Consider the following 18,056-nt stretch of genomic DNA (forward strand, 5'->3'; position numbering starts at 1 on the left):
GTTGTGTGTAGTCGGAGAATCTGGGTAGGTGAGGGCATGCTTATCAGGGTTTGTGTGTTGGTGAATACTTCCTTCTTAGTTAGCTTAGTGGCCAGCTAACTGCTTTCTTCATGGTGGAATGAAATGATTTTGCTTTTCTCCACTGAGAAAACTTCCTGTGAATAATGACCTTGGCCCCACCAGGAGAGGCAGGAGAAAGCTTCAGATGGCAGATGGGCTGCCCTGCAAGGACTGGAAGGTCCAGGCCACTCACAGGTCGCTGCAGGGTCTTTAGGCTGTCCTTGAGAATGGGACTAGAAGAGGCTGGAAGATGGTGAATGTCGAAACCATTAGGAACCACAGTGATCTCAGGCTCTGATGTGCATGCGTCTGGGACCACTTGGGGACTTTGTGCAGAGCCTGATTTGGCAGGTCTGGGGGATAGCCTGAGGTTGTTTATTTCTAAGGAGGAGTGCCCAGCAGGTGCAGCTGATCCAAGGCCACACTGGGGTACCAGAGGGTCCAGCCACATGTGTTATTTTACAGAGGAGAATGTAGCTTGGCAGAAGTGACCCCGCTGGGAGGTGGAGGAGCTGGCACAAGACCTCAGGTTTCCAGAATCCCAGGTCCATGTTACATTCCATCTCTTCTTTGTAAAGACAGGGAGGTGATGCCCACTTGCAGGCAGGCTCTGGAAGACTGTAAGGTCATTTGGAGTTCCTTTCTGGACAAGGCCCATTTACTTTTCTCCCTGTTTAATCACTCAGACAATTACAAATATTTATAAGCGCTTACGTATACTGAGTATTACGGGGATTTACAGGAGTAACGAGTAGTGCAGGAATTAAAAGGAGAGATACAATTTTGATATGTAAAATAAATAGACTTCGGGAAAAATAGATGATTCAGGGCTGATGGCATGTCAGACTCTGCATTTTCCAGGAGTCTGAAGGAGAGAAAACAATCCCTTTGGGTCCTAGTGGTCAGGGAGAGTTTCTTGGAGGAGGAGACCAGCTCCAATGGGGCTTTGAGTGATTCATAGGATTTAAAGAGATGGAAGGTAGAGGCAGGTGGGCTCTGAAGATGTCCTGTCTGTCACTTAGGCCTCCCCTCTCACTGGATGGGAACTTCCCACTCATTACTCTCAATTTCTTCTCTATCTGTGTCTTCTTCCTGCTTTTCCCTATTCTTCTTAGTCCTTTTCCTCCTCTTTTCTCTGCTTGTGCTCTCTTCCTTTGCTCTCTTTTCCTCTTAACAATGCCACATAAGTAGAAAATAAGGGATTTACGATCAAATATCTTTCCTTACCTGTTTATCTTAGCAGTTCTATGACGAAGGCAGCACAGGGTATTATGCCCATTTAACAGATAAGGAGAGTGAGGCTCAGGCTGGGGACTGAGGGCTTTCTTGGCGCATGCAGCTTTCATTGTTAAAACTGGGAAGCTCTTGGGCAAATGGAATGAATTGGTCACTAGGGTTGTACCCTTACTTGTCAGTACCTTGGGCCTGGGGCATATCTTTGGCCTGTGGGCAGACTGGATGAGTCATCATGGTGGGCTAGTCCAGTCCAGTGTCTTTTCTTTCAGGATGGGGAGCTGGCCACCTAGAATGGAGGGTACAAAGGCATGTGACATGACTCTGAGTCTATCTGCAAATACATGTAGGGCAGGGCGCTTGTGTTCCTGGTCTCTGGATCATCCCTGAGGTGTCCCTGGTCTTAAATCTGAGCAACCCAGCTCTCCTTCCCCTTTCCCATGCTGAATGACTCTCAGCCTTCTGGAGCATTGAAGTTCCTCCCCTTTGCCACTACTACTCAAGGGCTTCCCTTCCTAACATTAGCAGAACAACTATAAGTGCACAGGTCTCTCCTTTTAAAATGACCCAAACTTGGGCATTAGCAAAAATGAGAGACTAGGCAGGGGCCTTTGCAAGTGACCTTGATAGATGCAGGGGATTGATGTAGAACTTCAAAATCTACTCTTGGTAGGGGTTCCTAAGCTATACAAGCTCACCCTCTCTCACACTCTCTCACCCTTCCTCACTTACTTGGCCCCCATTTGGCTGCCTGAGAAGTTTCTGGTATCACTACACCTAGACTTACACAGTCATTGCCACATGGATTTTGACTACAAACATGTGTGCAAATATGAAAGCAATGAAAAGCACAACATCCATCCCTTTATCACACAGCCTGGAGGGTGGCCTCTTTCAGACCAGAGGAGAAGAATTGCTTGGGCTGAAATCACAAGAACATAATTCTAGTTCCAGCTCCACTGCTAAATGCCTATTTGAACTCAGACAAGTCCTTTTCCTGGGGCTCAGATTCATCTTAAAATAAAGAATTGGACTGGGTGCTTCCCTAAATGCAGCCCAGCTTCAGGGTACATGATTTATCTGCATTTGCAGGAAAAGAGTGATGGTTCTCGTCTAGCAAGGTAGGCACTGGTTCCCTCTGGCATGTTGGTTGGATGTGTGAGAGCCTGAAAGTGATGTGATGAAGCAGGAAGTGCTATGAGGGAAGCAGGGCTGGATGGAGCAAGAGACACCCACCTGGAAAAGCTAACAGCAGTGGAAGAGTTGGAGGACATCACAGCTCAGCATGGGAGGGTGGGACTACTTAGTAAAAGAACAGATGGCTCTGCAGACCTCGATACTTCCTGAGGGTGGTAGCCAGGACTCACATAGCACTTAGGAGTTTCCAGAGCACTTTCACAGATGTTACACCCTTTTTGCCTGACAGCTACTGAGTTAGAGGGACTCATTGTGGCTTTATAACATTTTTTTACAGAGAGAGAGAGAGTGAGTGGGGGAGAAGGGCAGAGAGAGAGAGAGAGAGAGAGAGAGAATTAAGCAGGCTCCATGCTCAGTGGGGAGCCCGATTCGGCTTGATCTTGTGACCCTGGGATCACGACCTGAGCTGAAATCAAGAATCAAATGCTCAACTGACTGAGCCGTGCAGGCGCCCCTACTGTGGTTTTATAGATGAGAGATTAGGGGTGTGCAAATGTTAATGGGCCGAGGGGACCCAACTGCAGGCCTTTTGGCTTTGGGTCCAGTGTCATTTCTACTACACCAGAGGTGCTGCCAAGAATTTGGTTCACATTAATAATGGAGTCATCACATATGGAAAATGACTTTCACCAAAAATGATAAAAATGATACAAGTTTCTGCCTAAAAGCATAAGCCTCAGTTATCTGGAAACTTTGCTCACTCAGAATACTTCTTTGATTTCAGACAAAGAGGCATAAATGAGGCATTACTGTGGTTCAGTGTTTGTAATCAGTTCCTAGCTAAGTCATTAAGATAGGAGGTACAAAGCATACACACAGCCATCCCCCATAAATCACACATTCAAGTACACACAATAGGAGACAATTTAACAAACAGTAAAGATGTATGCCTGCCCTTCCTAGATTCACCGGTAGGAAGAATCTACTCAGCAAGGGGAGGCTGTGTCTCTCAACCAGGTGTGGGTCTGTGTGGCTCGCACAGCGTATCCCCTGATGATGAGAATGATGTAGACAATGACTAACTTGAGGTGATTGATTATTATGTGACAGGCAGCTTTAAATGCATTAAGTTGTTTAAACTTTACTACAACCCTTCAAGGTAGGTTCTGTTTCTCTGTTATTCAAGATGAGGAAACTGTGGAGCAGAGAGAATAGCTGGAAGGGTTTGATACTGTTTTTCAGGTAAGCAACATCTGTCCTGTGCCATGCAGACAGATGGATTTTTACTCGGAGCTTGGCCAAGGTTTGGTTCCCACCTTCCTTCCTTCCTTCCTTCCTTCCTTCCTTCCTTCCTTCCTTCCCTTCTTCCTTCCCTCCCCCCGCCTCCCTCCCTCCCTTCCTTAATTTCTTTCTTCTTTCCACTTTCCTGGAGTGTCTACTGATTGCAACAACCATGCATGGTTCTAGGGATACAGAAATGAAAAAAAAACCCAAAACAGTGACCTTTAGGAACTCAAAGTCTTGGCAGGATTTGGGAGTAGGCGGGAAGGTGTAGGCATGGACAGGAGTTTATCAGCTCATTTCCTTCTGCGACAGAATGAAGGTTCTAGTAGAACGGGAGTGCAGGCCACCCATAGCAGGTACTTAAAGATAGAAAATGGATGGAAGGGATGGTGGTAGGAAAATATCAAAGGACTTTAACAGCCTTGCCATTTAGTTGACACCGGGCCTGCTGCAGCCTCTTCTGTGACCCTCTTTATGGAACTATTTTCTTCCAAAGATTTGGGACCTGACACCCAAGAGGAGTTTGGACTACGGACTTTGATTGATGGAGATGGTGCTCATGTGCATGGGGCAGGCAGTAGATGGAGGACTGCTCAGAAGGAAACTGGGTGGAAATTGCAAACTTTTAACATGAGAGAAGGTGATGAAGGAAGCAGTTCCCTCCTAAGTCCAAAGGGCTGTGGATAAAAGGCAGCCTTTCCAGGAAACACCAGTACTTTTCATCAGTCAGTTACTTCCTAGATGCTTCTCGACCTCAAAACAAAGCACTGCATGAGAGCGGGGGTGTGAGGGGGAGGGCAGGGGGCCCAGGAGCTGAACGTGGGGCCCTGCCCATGGGGTCTGACCAGGGAGGGGAGGCAAGTGCCTTGTCGGTGCAAGCTCGACAATGTGCCCAGTGCCCCATGTGCAGTGCCCAGGGTTGGGGACAGTGGAGCAGGCTGGGCCAGGTGGGCCAGCAGATCAGGGAAAGATTCTTGGAAAGGGTGGACCTTCATGGGAGAATAGGATTGGGCTGCTGGTAGATAGGATATTTGGGACTGAGTTGCTGAGAAAGCAGTTCCTGAGCCAGCCCACAGGCTGAAGGTGTGGAGAGGCAAGATGCACAGGAATCAGGCAAGGGTGGGAAGAGGGATGTGGTAAGGACCATCTCTCTCTCTCTCTCCAGGTAGGAGGCCCAGGGCTAACTGCCCTCCAGTGCAGGTGGAGCAGGGTGTGACATGGGGCATGGGGGACTGGGAAGTACTCGTGTGAGGAGTCTTGTTTGGTGGTAAAAATAGTAACTGTTTCACTACGATTCAGAGGAGAGATTCCTGTCCCTTTGGCCATTCTCAGAGAACACAGCAGAACACCTCACATCACCTGAATGGTAGCTCAAGTCTGAATAAAGGTCTGTGGAAACTCGGCCCTGGTGGAGAAGCAGCATTTACTCCTTCAGTTGCCATCTCTGTCTCTCTCCTCTCTCTCTCTCATTAGTCTGTGTATGTACTACTCTCTCTTGGTTAGTCTATCTGTCCTTATATGTCTTATATTTCTATTTTTGGCTTGTTTATCCTCTCTTTGTCCTCTAGCCGTTTTTCCATATTTTATCACGTGTGTGTATGTGTGTTGCATGTGCATGTGTATCTGTGTGTGTGCGCACATGTCAGGACCGGGGGGAGTTCTCGTGATCTCAGTTTCCCCTGTATTTTGAGGACATGGGACTGGTAGAAAATTAATGCTTGGGTGAGTTAGAAGGGCATGAGAAGTGCTCCCTCCTTCTGTGTTCATGTGTGGGAATATTGCTTCTGTATGTATATGTGTGTGTTGCATGTGCATGCGTGTGTGTGCATGTGTGTGTCTGTATGCGTGTGCATGGGCATGCTCAGTGTTGTCTGGAATGAAGCCATCCTGGTGGGCTATAAGAAAAGAAAGATGGGACGAGGTGGTAGGAGCCCTGTTCAAATGGAAACTGGGTGAAAATTCCCTTTCTACCATCCCAGAACCACAGGAGTAGGGGCAGAGAAGAGTTTTTGCTGGCCTTAACTGCTGGCCCAGTTTCCCGGTCTCTTGGATGATCAGCAGGCATGAGAGTAGATGCCATGCCCAGCTCTGAGCTGGCACAATGTGGGGTCCAAAGCTGTGTAAGACAAGTCTCCTCGAGACATATACGATCTCTCTCCTTGTAGGAGACTATAAATCAAAGAGGGGAAAATATAGTACAGCCTCCTAACATGTTGGTCTGGTTTTGATGGTGAGGAGCAAACTTAGCCACATGTGTGAAGCCACACTAGGTGGATTTTTCTGGAATCTTTGTTTCTGATGCTCTACAGTGTCATGATTCAGACTCCTCCGTGGGCATTTGTATCCTCACTTACCCTGACGCTGTTGTGCTTTGCCTCCCACACCCTCTAGATTGCCCCTAATCTTATCTTTCAGGCAAATTTAACCTTTTGCTATTCCTTCTCCATTTATACTCCACCACAGCCACCCATGTTTTTTGGTCAGGCCCTTTGCTCTGGCTGTGCCTATAATGCCTAATTCACCCTCATTCCCCGTTTCCACTCAGCCTTCCCTGACTTCTATACTCCACTCACCCAGGCTAGCTGACACCCATCCTTCCTTCCTATGGTTGCTTCTGGCCCTGTACCTCTTAAAAACATTTACGATTCTCAAGCAGTCACTAGCTACCTGATAAGGCTTCCCTTCCTGCCACACCATATTAGAGTGGGAACTGGGTGGGACACCTGTCAGGGGCATCTCTACATGTCTTATAGTACCTAGCCCAGCCCTTCCCAAGCAGGAGGCACTCAACAAATATCTGTTGAATGAGTGTGTAAATTCAGAGGAAAATCAAGGGATTCAGGGTGAGCATGGTATGTGTGAGACAGTGAGAAATCCATCTAGTATTTTCAGAACAAACATGTAACTGCTGGGTGTTGTGCATGGTCTCCCAATGACTTTCTCTCCTGGAGAATTTCAATCCCTCTTTTTGGCCTTCAGGACATCCAGGCCATGGCTCATTCTTGCTCCCTCTTATGACTATGGTTTGGTGGGCTTCGGAATCTAGGCCTTGGGCCATACACTTTCCTTCCTTTATCCTCGTCTGCCATACTGGGATGGGAAGTTGGTTGTGCGACTAAGAAATCCCCCCTGAGACTTCTGCCACTCCAGACCAACAGAGAACAGAGTGCTGTCCTTTTGCTCAGGACATGAAACATGGGTGAGTGACTTGTTCAGGATCCCGGCCTGCAGAGATGTGTGGGGATGGGAATCTGCCTTGGCCCTTGTGACCTCAAAGCATGTCCCAGGACCTTTTTGGTGTTCAGTCCTGCTGTTTTCATAATGATGTTCAATGTGAACTGAAAATGCTGCTGGGGTCACCTCCTCCAGCTTGGAAGGAAACAAAGGAATCTGTTGGGTCTCTGATGCATGAGCTGTCCTGGCCCCAGGGTTCTGGGCATCAAGAAGGGAGCTGGTGGGGATGAGGAACAGCTGGGTGACTTACGCCAGCTGGTGGGTGCTGCCTCCATGGCAACGTCAGGCAGATGCCCGGTGTAGGGACTGGGGGTGCAGACATGGGCTGGATGAGAGGAAAAGAATGGGGGGTGTCTGTATAATAGCCTCCTTCTGACAAGGAGCCTCTGTTCTTTTCCACTGGAAAGCTTTTAAGAACGCTGAAAAGGACAGGCAATTACAGGAAGGTTAGGTGCGCCTGATTGGATGTTGTTACAAATCACTCATTGTCATACACAGCATTTGGAAAGGAGGCCATCGAGGATGATTGCCGTTTAGGGTAAGTGATTTCTGTTTAGAGTGAGCAGGCAGATGAAGGCTTGGCTGGTTCTCAGTGCCCTCTCCTTGTTTGCAGTTGTGCTGATGGTTTTTCTTGGCAAGGAGGGGTCGTTGGAGGCACTCACAGGATGCATGATGAGAGGGAACTGGGAATGAGCCTTCTAATCCCATTCCCACCTCACCCTAACTTCTGCTGTACTGATGGGGAAACTGAGTCTACAGAGAAAGGAATAGACCAGTCCAGCTTCACACAGCATGTCAGTAGAGGAGCAGGACCAGAGTCCATGTCCAGACTGCAGGCAAGTGCTCTTGCTTACAGCAAGACCCCAAGCTGAGGGTCCACTATGACTGGGTGTTTCCCTCAACCCACCTGGTGTGAAGCTGTGCACTTTGAATATATCTCACATGGCAGTCGTTGCAACTCCAGGCACCACACGTAGCTTTACCACACAATCTGTTCCTCTGCATCCACTCACACACTGTCACTTGGGATTTCCCTTGATGACATGATGTCCTCAGGAAGCAGGAGGCAGGGAACACAGCTGGACTGCCTTGTTGCTGTCCTGGTGTTCCTGATTTCACCTCTCTCTGTCTCTCTTCTCTGTCTCTGTTTCTCTCTCTCTCCGACACACACACACACACACACACACACACACACACACACACCCTTCCTCCACTACTGTGTCTGAAATACAATTTCAGACTTCCTTGGATCTTGAAGGAATGTGCAAGTGTTCTGGGAAGGATTGCATGGTAATCAGCCAGGTAACAGTGAACCAATGGTAGAGGAACCCACAAAATGAGGAAAGAAAGTCATGGAAGAAAAGGCATCATAAGTAAACTTCAGCAAATCCTCAATTTGGCCCATCAAAATTCTTCCATGATTTTGTCCAGGAGGAACATGAAACAGAGGATGATTGTAGAATATACTATGGTTGTATGCCTTTAGCCTGCCAGTTTTGAGTATGGGTTCTTATAGGTTTACTGTGTCCTCTAGAATAGTATGTTGAAATCTTAACCCTCAGTGTCTCAGAATGTGACTTTCTTTGGAAATTAGAGAGTTCATCAAATTAAGATGAGGTCATTAGGGTTGGCTGTAAGCAAATATGACAGGTGTCCTTGTAAAAAGGGGAAATTAGCACAGACACAACACAAGGAAGATTATGTGAAGAAACACAGGAAGAGCATCATGTGAAGGCAGAGATCTGGGTGATGAATCCACAATCCAAGGACACAGAAGATGGCCAGCAAACCACCAGAAGCTGGGGGAGAGGCGTGGAACAGATTCTCAGGAGGAACCAACCCTGCCAACACCTTGATCATGGACTTCTGGCCTCCAGAACTGGGAGACAACTCATTTTTGTTGTTTAGGCCACCCAGTCTGCGGTACTTTGTTAAGGCAGCCTTAAGAAATGAATACAGTGATCTTCTTTCTCTACTATTTTCCTGTTTTACCTCCTATTATTTAACTGGACATTATTTTCTTGAGGTGAAAATCCTCTGGTTGTGTTATAAGTGTTAGTATTATCGGGATTTAAGATAAAAATTGTCACAGTGTTATGGTAGACCTGTGGGAAGATCCCATCGTTTCCATTCTTGCCCCAAGCAGGAATCCAGCCATTTAACCATATAACAACTATTTGCTGAGGACTACTATGTGCCTTGCAGTGTGCTTGGGGCTGGGGCAGAAGGACAGGCAAAACACTGTCTTCACTCTCAAGGAGCCTACAGTCTGATGGGGAAGATAGTCATGTGAACAGGTGATTATGGTGTGATGCTGGGGCAGATGCTGTCATGGTGGTGAGCACAGAGTATTATGGGTACACAGAGCAGGGGAGATGATCCCAGGAAGAGGTGAGAGGATCCAGGGAGGTGCCTGGAGAAATCACCACAGGAGCTGAGCCTTCAAGAGCTTATACAGGAGAAGAAGCATTATGAGAAAGGGCCAAGGGGCATGGATAGCATGAGTATGTGTGTGTGACGTCCTGTATAGCCATGAACCCATCTACATACATCATGCCAGTGTCTGTAAGGCATGTCAAGAAGGGTTGCCCAGGCTAGAGTCCTTATGAGCTGAGTAATGACAGTTCCTAGATCTCTAATCTAGGATCTCTAATCTAACCTAGAGCCTCTCTGCAGAGTGTGGGCTAAGTGTGTGCCTTTGTCTTCAACTCCTGAGCCAGTCCTTAACCTTGGTAGTGTCCTTTGCCTACGCTTCCAGAGGAAAGTCTCTGAAGTTTTTTTCTGATAATCTTGCCTTTTTTCTTTTCTTTTTTTACAGAATTTTCCTTTTTTGCTTCTAATTTTTTAATGTAACTCAGGACACCCAAGTCTGTTCAAAGATTTTCTTTGCATCTAGGGGCATCTGGGTGGCTCAGTTGGTTGTGTCCAACTTTAGCTCAGGTCATGATCTCATGGTTCATGGGTTTGAGCCCCATGTTGGGCTCTGTTCTGACAGCTAGGAACCTGGAACCTGCTTTGGATTCTGTGACTCTCTCTCTTTCTGCCCTTTCCCCACTCGTTCTCTGTCTCTCAAAATAAATAAATAAACGTTAAAAAATTAAGAATATTTTCTTTGCATTTCTAGGCCAGGGTATATTCAGCATGTGTATATTTTTATTTGTGTGCATACATGTCATTTTTAATTTTTTTCATTTGAAAATGAATATTAACCAGTGGGAGGTGGGGCATAGTCCTTGATCATCCTTGGGAGCAATGCCTTACTGCTTACTAGCTGAATGTGAGAGGCTAAGCTGGGAAAATGGAGAGAAAGAACTAGGTTTGAAGCAAGAGCTTCATATAAGCCTTTAGAAATTTGCAAAAACAGCTAAAGCCCAACTTCACATGTGAAATGCTCTCCCCAAATCAGAGCAGACTTCCCCATATGCATTATTCTGGGACCAAACTCTGAAGAAGCAGATGAAGGAAGCCATCAGCATTGATTATCAGTGATTAGAGGATACCTAAGGCATAATTTATCATTGAGTTCACTGTGATTGATCTCACCGAATGAACACTGAGACAAGAATCAGGATACCTGGGTTCTAGCACTGGTTTTACTACAAGTCACCTTGGGCAAGTCACTGTCATTTAATGTAGCATCAGTTTTCCTACCTGCAAAATACCCCTTCCAATTCTAACGTTCTGTCATCTTCCTGTTGTGTATTCCCATCTTCAAGGCCCTGGAAATGCTAATTGTTCTAATTATGGTCATTTGCAAGCCAGGCACAAAGGAGGAGGAGTATGGCATACATAGTAGTGTCAAATATACCACCTGGCACTTGCTAGCTAATTAGCTGGTGGAGTGGAGTAAGGTCAAAGGTGTGTATCTGTATACGTGTGTGTGTGTGCGTGCGTGCACGTGTGCATCAAACTCTCCCTTGTTTTCCTGAGACTGGGTGCTATAGTGGCATTCAAAGGATAATTCATAGCTCCAAGAATGACTGTCTGAAACAGCATGATGTTGTGAAATGGGCATAGAATTAGATCTGAATCCTGGCCTTGCCACTTACTAGCTATTGGAACTTGCAAATCACCTAACTTCTATGAAACTTGGTTTCCTTCTCTGTGAAATGGCTGTAACTGTACAGTTGTGAAAATCAAGTTGGTATATTTGACAAATATTTGCTGAGTGCTGGCTATATGCTGGGCATTGTATTGGGTGCTGGTAATCCAAGATGAATCAGACAGACTGGATTCCTACCTTTTAAGGAGTTTATAATTCAGTGGGAGAGACAGGAATAAATAGCTAAATTAACAAATACCCAAATAAATTAAGTGCTATAAAAACAGACTGTAAAGATGGGGAATAATGGTGGGAGAGGTTCCTAATTTAGATAGGGTTGTCAGAGGAGATTTCTCTGGGAAGGAGGAAAAGTTGGCAAGGGGTGTGCAGGTGCATTGGAGAGGACAGTCCACTAAGAACCAACAGTGTGTGCCCTTGAGGTGGAAGAGATCAAAAGGTATGGTGCATAAAGAAAGCCTTGTCAACAATATGGCCCTTACAAAAAATGTCCTCACTCCAGTGTCCCTCCACCCCACCCCCCACCGTGACTATTGCCTTGTTGGCATTTTTTTCATATGTGGGTAGGTGTGTGTGTGGGTGGGGGAGGGAGGGGAGGATAGCGTGTGTGAGTGTATGCACATTCCTACGTGTGCATGTTGGAGGACAGAGAACTGCAGGCCTGTCACCAGCTCACACTGAGAACATCGCTTGGATCACTTGTCCTAATGATTAAATTAAGCCCATTTCACAAATAAAATCAGTTTGCAACTCTGAGCCAGGGACCCAGTGATCTGGCCCTCCTTTCTTGCTCTGCTTTTCCCAAAGATAAAAAGGTTTGCAAATTGTGACATCCCTATCAAATGCTAATGGCACAGTGAGGCCTCTCCAAGAGAACCTGATAAACTTCTCAGATTGAGGGCAGACTTTTAAGGGAGAACAGCCCCAGATGTAATATTTGGTGCTCACATCTAAGAAACACTAACATTTTGGAGCGTTCAGAAATGAAACAATAGGAAATAAAAATCAGGGGGGAATGACACTTGGATTTGATCCAACAGAAGAAAACAAAAGCTGGTCACCTTCAACTTTCTCCAAGGACCTGAGCTTCAATTTGTCAATTCTGAAAGACAAAAACAAAAACAAAACAAAGAAGAATATCTGAAACATATAAGGGAAAAAAATCCCCAAACTCAAGATTCCTAATCTGTGAGAGCTTTACGTTCAGCTGTCTTAATGCTGAGAAGAGGAAATCAAGTCCTACAGAAGTAGATTGGAAGGAGCCCAGGGGTGCCTGTGTGACTCTGGGTTAAGCATTAGAGATCAGGTCGTGATCTCATGGTTTGTGAGTTCAAGTCCCACATCCGGCTCTCTGCTGTCAGCGCAGAGCCTGCTTCAGATCCTTTATCCTCTGTCTCTCTCTTTCTCTGCTCCTTCCCTGCTTATGCTCTCTCTCTCTTTCAAAAAGAAAAAAAAAATAAATAAAAGAAGGAGTCCAAATTACAGCTTCCAGGCCTCTGATCTTCCTGTCCTTTTCTGCCCTTGCTATATTCCCAGTGGCACATTCATGGGAGTGGGCAGGCAATTGTGTCTCTCCATTTCATTTCATGGTTTGGCCAATACCATCCAGAGTTATAAAGTCTGAGAATCAAGATGTTAAACCTCAAATATGTAGCATGTCCTGTTTTCCTGCTGGCTTAAATGCTTGCTGGTGCATGTGGCCTGGGAAATAGCTGAGGGACAGGTCTTAGGCATTGGTGTCAGGGAAAAGAGAACCACATCCCTAAACAAGGAGGGTCTCTCTGACTTTGCCTGACAGCCACAAATACATAAATTGAGTAACCATCTTAATGGGGACTAAATTGGAGGGTTAGGTTAAAGAAGTCTGGGAGCAATTTGCCATATGTTCCTTCGAGGGAGACTCAGCAGAAGGAGCGGACTCATTTCCAATACTGGACATTTCTAACTGTGGCTCTTGAGGGGAGATTAGGAGTGAAGCAAAGGGGGTGGTACTGGACAGGGGGAGTTGCAGATGTAGGAGGTGTTTACTTGTAGGGCCAGTGTAGAGAGGTGGCGGCAAATGCCAGCACTCTTGGGGAGCTTATGCCCTTTGCCCAAGACCAGCACTGCCCAGCTCAGGGGCTTTGTCTTAAATTGTGTTGGATTGTATTCTGCTATGTTTTCCTTGGTTACATCCTGACTGTATCAGGCAGGACTCCATTCTGTCAGGATGAAGAAGCTTATGCCCAGTCAGTGGCTCCCTCCCTCTCTCTGTCTAACTTCTGGGGAATTTACATAGAGCCAAGACTTATGGCCCTGCAGACAACTATCCTCACAGGTGTCCACACAGGTGCGTCTATTACCCCAACCTGGTGCTGGGCCTTGGTGCTGGGCTGTTGGAATGCAGGCATCTGTGGAGCCATCCCTGCTTCCTGCCCATAGTTCCTCCAGACCCAGGGGCTCCTCTGCTATTTCTGTGCCATCCTTTGAGGGAGTGGGGATCATCCAGCTGCTTCCTTGCTGTGTTAGATCATGGGATTTGCTGCAAGGATGAATGAGGCTCATACATATCGTCCTCTCATTTCCTCTCTACATTTATCCACTTCTGAAGAACCCATCTGATAGGAATCAAATTGTGTCCCCCAAATTCGTATGTTGAAGACTTAATCCCCTATGTTACTATTTTTGGATACAGGGTGTTTAAGGAGATAATTAAGGTTAAACAAGGTCATAAGGGTAGAGGCCTGATCTAATAGGATTAGTGTCCTTATCAAAAGAGGAAGGGAGGGGCGCCTGGATGGCTCAGTCGGTTGAGCATCTGACTTTGACTCAGGTCCTGATCTCATGGTTTGTGAGTTCAAACCCTGCGATGGGCTCTGTGCTGACATCTTGGGGCCTGGAGCCTGCTTCGGATTCTGTGTTCCCTCTCTCCCCCTCCATGCTCTCACTCTGTCTCTGTCTCTCAAAAATGAATAAACGTTAAAAAAAAAAGAGGAAGGGACACCAGAGACCTCTCTCTTTCTCTACACAGCACTGGGAAAGGCCATGTGAGAACAAGCTGAGAAGGTGGCTGCCTACAAGCCAGGAAGACAGGCCTCACCAGAAACCAATCCTTCTGTTACTGTGATCTTGGATTTACAGGCTCCAGAACTGTGAGAAGATAAATTTCTGTTGTTTAAGTCACACCATCTGTGGTACTTTGTTGTGGCAGCCTAAGCAGACTAATCCACCATCCCCAGATAGGATATGGAACACTGAGCACCTCTATTCTCCTGTACTCTTTAAATCTCTGATTCTTACCCTATGCCTTAGGTCAAACAGAGAACTGCAGTTTGAATGTAAAAATAAGAATAGAATCAAATGATAGATCTCAAATACTTGTTGAGTGTAAACTGATAAAGGATTCATAGCCATAATATACAAAGAGCTTTTAAAAATCAACAAAAAGATAGCCAAATAGAAAAACAGGCAAAAAATATGATTAGGTAGCTCACAGAAAAGCAAATTTAAGTGGACAGTAAACACCCTAAGAAATGCTCAAACTTACTAGAAGTCAGAAAACTGCAAATTAAGGTAGTATTTTGAGTTATCACTTTATACCTAACAGACTGGCAAAGACCAAGAATGACTACTATTGGAGGGGATGCAAGGAAGAGAGAATTTATATATACTGCTGGAGGAAATGTAAACTGTTTCAGGCTTTTTGTAAAACAACATGGAAATAGCTAGCGAAATTTAAAAAAATGCATATTCCTTTCTACTCAACAGTCTCATTTCTGAGAATCTATCTCATAGAAATAAAAGCACTGGTGAGTAAGAGTGTATATGCAAAGTTGTTTCAAAGAAGTGCCTATCAATGGAGCACTCCCATTGGGAGTTGAGTAAATTATAGTGAGAAATCATCAGCAAAAATGAAAAGGCAACTTACTGAATGGGAGAAGATGTTTGCAAATGATATAACTGATATGGGGTTAATATTCTAAATAAATAAGTAAATAAATAAGAACTTGCACAATTCAATATAAAAAAAAAACCCTCAAACAATCCAATTAACAAATGGGCTAGAGACCTGAATAGACACTTCTCCAAAGAAGACATACAGATGTCCAACAGACACATGAAAAGATGCTCACCATCACTCATCATCAGGGAAATTCAAGTCAAAACCATAGTGAAATTGTCACCTCACACTTGTCAGAATGGCTATAACAAACAAAGGTGAAGATCTGGGAAAAGGAAACCTGTCTGCTCTCTTGGTGGGAATGCAAAACTGTACAGCCACTATAAAAAACACTATAGAGGTTCCTCAAAAAATTAAAAATAGAGCTATCATATCATCCAGAAATTTCACTTTTGGGTATTCATTCGAGGAGAAATGAAAACACTAATTTAAAGAGATATATATGCACCTTTATGTTTATTGAAACATTATTTACAATAGCCAAGATAATGGAAGCAACCTAAGTGTCCACTGATAGATGAATGGATAAAGAAGATGTGGTGTACACACAATGGAACATATATATACAATGGAATATTACTCAGCCTTAAGAAAGAATGAAATCTAACTATTTGTGACAAAAGGGATAGGCCAAGAGGGTATTATGCTAAGTCAAATAAGTCAGACAAAGACAAATATTCTATGATTTCATTTATACATGGACTCTAAAAAAACCAGCCAACAAACCAACCAATCAAAGAAACAAAAACCAAAACAAACAGAAACAGACTTTTAGATACAGAGAGCAATGTGGTGTTCGTCAGAGGGGAGGAGGGTAGAGGATGAGTGAAACATGGGAAAGGGATTAAAAGGTATAAACTTCCAGTTATAAAATAAATAAGACATGGGTATACAAAGGCAGCATAGGGAATATAGTTAATAATAAGCAACAGCTTCTATGGTGACAACTGTACAAGGTGACAACCACTAGATGTTAACTAGATTTATAATGGGGATCCCTTTACAATGTATATAAATGTTGAATCACTATGTTGTGTGCCTGAAATGAATCCAATATTGTATGTCAACTATACTTCAGTAAAAAGAATACTACTCTATGACTTGACTGTTTAAAGTCCAGTTAAAGATGTTTCATCATGACCCTTCTTTGCGATTAACTTATTGTGATTCTTCAACAAGACTTCTCCAGGTCCAAATCCAACTAAAAGAGGTTCAGATATTTCTGGTGACAATTTTTGTGTCTGCAGCACCCCTTCTACCCAAAGATGAGTCCTCATGACCAATGTTTACTAGGTATTCTCAAGCTCTAACAAGAAAACAAAGCCTCTGTGGGCCCTCAGAAAACAACTATCTACTCTGGGGCAGCTGAATTTGGATAATCTATTAAATATAAAATAGAAAGAAGCGTTCAAATTTAACCTCAATTCAATTGCAAAGAAATACCTAATTTATCCTTTCCTGCCTGGGGGTTATGTTATCCATCCTGGAGTCCTTTTGTTCATTAGGACTGATGAGTGGGCCAACATGCTGGCTCTTCTGGTCTGGCTTCATGACAGTTCCAAGATTGGCTGTGGCTCAGTACCATGGAAGATATAAGACCACTTCAAATTCAGGAACTCTCAGGGTAGAGGTTTCAGCAAGACCAACATTTCATGGCTCTTAAAGTCCCTCATCTGGTCTGTGTCCCAAATGTGCCTTGCATCTTGGCTTCCAATCATTCCTGGTCGACTCTTTGATGATTATTTCAAGTCCCTCCTTTGAGGAGCTTAGGATCTTATTGAGGTCTGTTTCTCTCTGCTTAAAAATATGATTGTTTCCAATTTTAAAATATATATATGTTATGAAATACTGAAGACATGAAAAAGGTTTATAGATTAATATAATGAATGCTTGTGTACTCAACACTCACAGTTAAAGGTTCCTCTGTGTGCCATTCCCCATGAATCCTCTATCCTTGGCCCCAGGTGTTTGTCATTCTGATGCATTTCATTTTTAATACACATACATATGTCTCTAAATATTATGTTCTATAGATTTTAGGATTTTATGTAAATTATGCGTCAACATTTATATTTGTCTACTTTTAAAAATTTTGTTTCAGTTTTGTTTTTACTCCAAATTATATTTAAGAGATTTATTCCTCACATATTAATTTGTTTTTACTCCTGAGTCATTTTTCATTGAATATACTTCAATTTATATGTTCATTCTCTTGTTGATGATCATTAGGTTGTTTCCAATTTTTGCTTTATAAATAATGCGCATTGAATATTTTTGTACACATTTCTAAGAATCTAGGGTATATACTATGCACTATCCATTTTCTGGATTCTAGGGTATGGTGACAGATTGCTTTTCAGTGTGACTGTGCCATTGAGTATTGTATAAATGTTCCTATCCCTCTGTATCCTCACTAACACTTAGTGTAGTCAGATATTAATTTTTTTGTAATTGTCATTAATCTGATGGGCACGACATAGTCACATTTCAGATTGCACATTTTTCTGAGGCCTAGTGGATTAGATTTTTTTTTTCATGTTTTAACTGGATCTTTTTGTTCTGTGAATTGAGTGTCATATCCTTTGCCCGTTTTTCTATTGGGTCATTAGTCTCTTTCTGTAAGTAGGCCTTTATATATTCTGAAAAATAATTATCAGATGGTTAAATGGCTTGCAAATATCATCTCACAAGTTTTGGCTTGTCTTTTTCACTTTTGATAGAATCTTTTGACAACTAGACTTTTTGCATTGTAACGTGGTGATGGGCTCCAATGCCATGTGGTGTGCTGTGGAAGCTGTGTGTGTGGGCAGAAGCGGGGGCTCAGGTGCATGTATTTCTGTCCCTTCCTTTGGCCATCATCCCATGGAATGTCTATGCAGATAAAATGGAGGCACAGGCTAGAGGAGAAGGCAGCCTGTGTTCTCTGCTTACTGATTTTCCAGGCACTTAATGTACTACTTTGAATCCCATGGTAATATTTGCAAAAAGCCTCAGTCGTAGAATAACTTAATTAAACATTACTTACAAGAGTTTAATATTCATTATTTGGCTTCAATTACTGTCTTCGCCCCCTCCCTTCCCTCTTTCCCACTGGAGTGCTCTCGCCCC

Source organism: Acinonyx jubatus, chromosome B1 (genome assembly GCF_027475565.1).
Source record: "Acinonyx jubatus isolate Ajub_Pintada_27869175 chromosome B1, VMU_Ajub_asm_v1.0, whole genome shotgun sequence".
NCBI lineage: Eukaryota > Metazoa > Chordata > Mammalia > Carnivora > Felidae > Acinonyx > Acinonyx jubatus.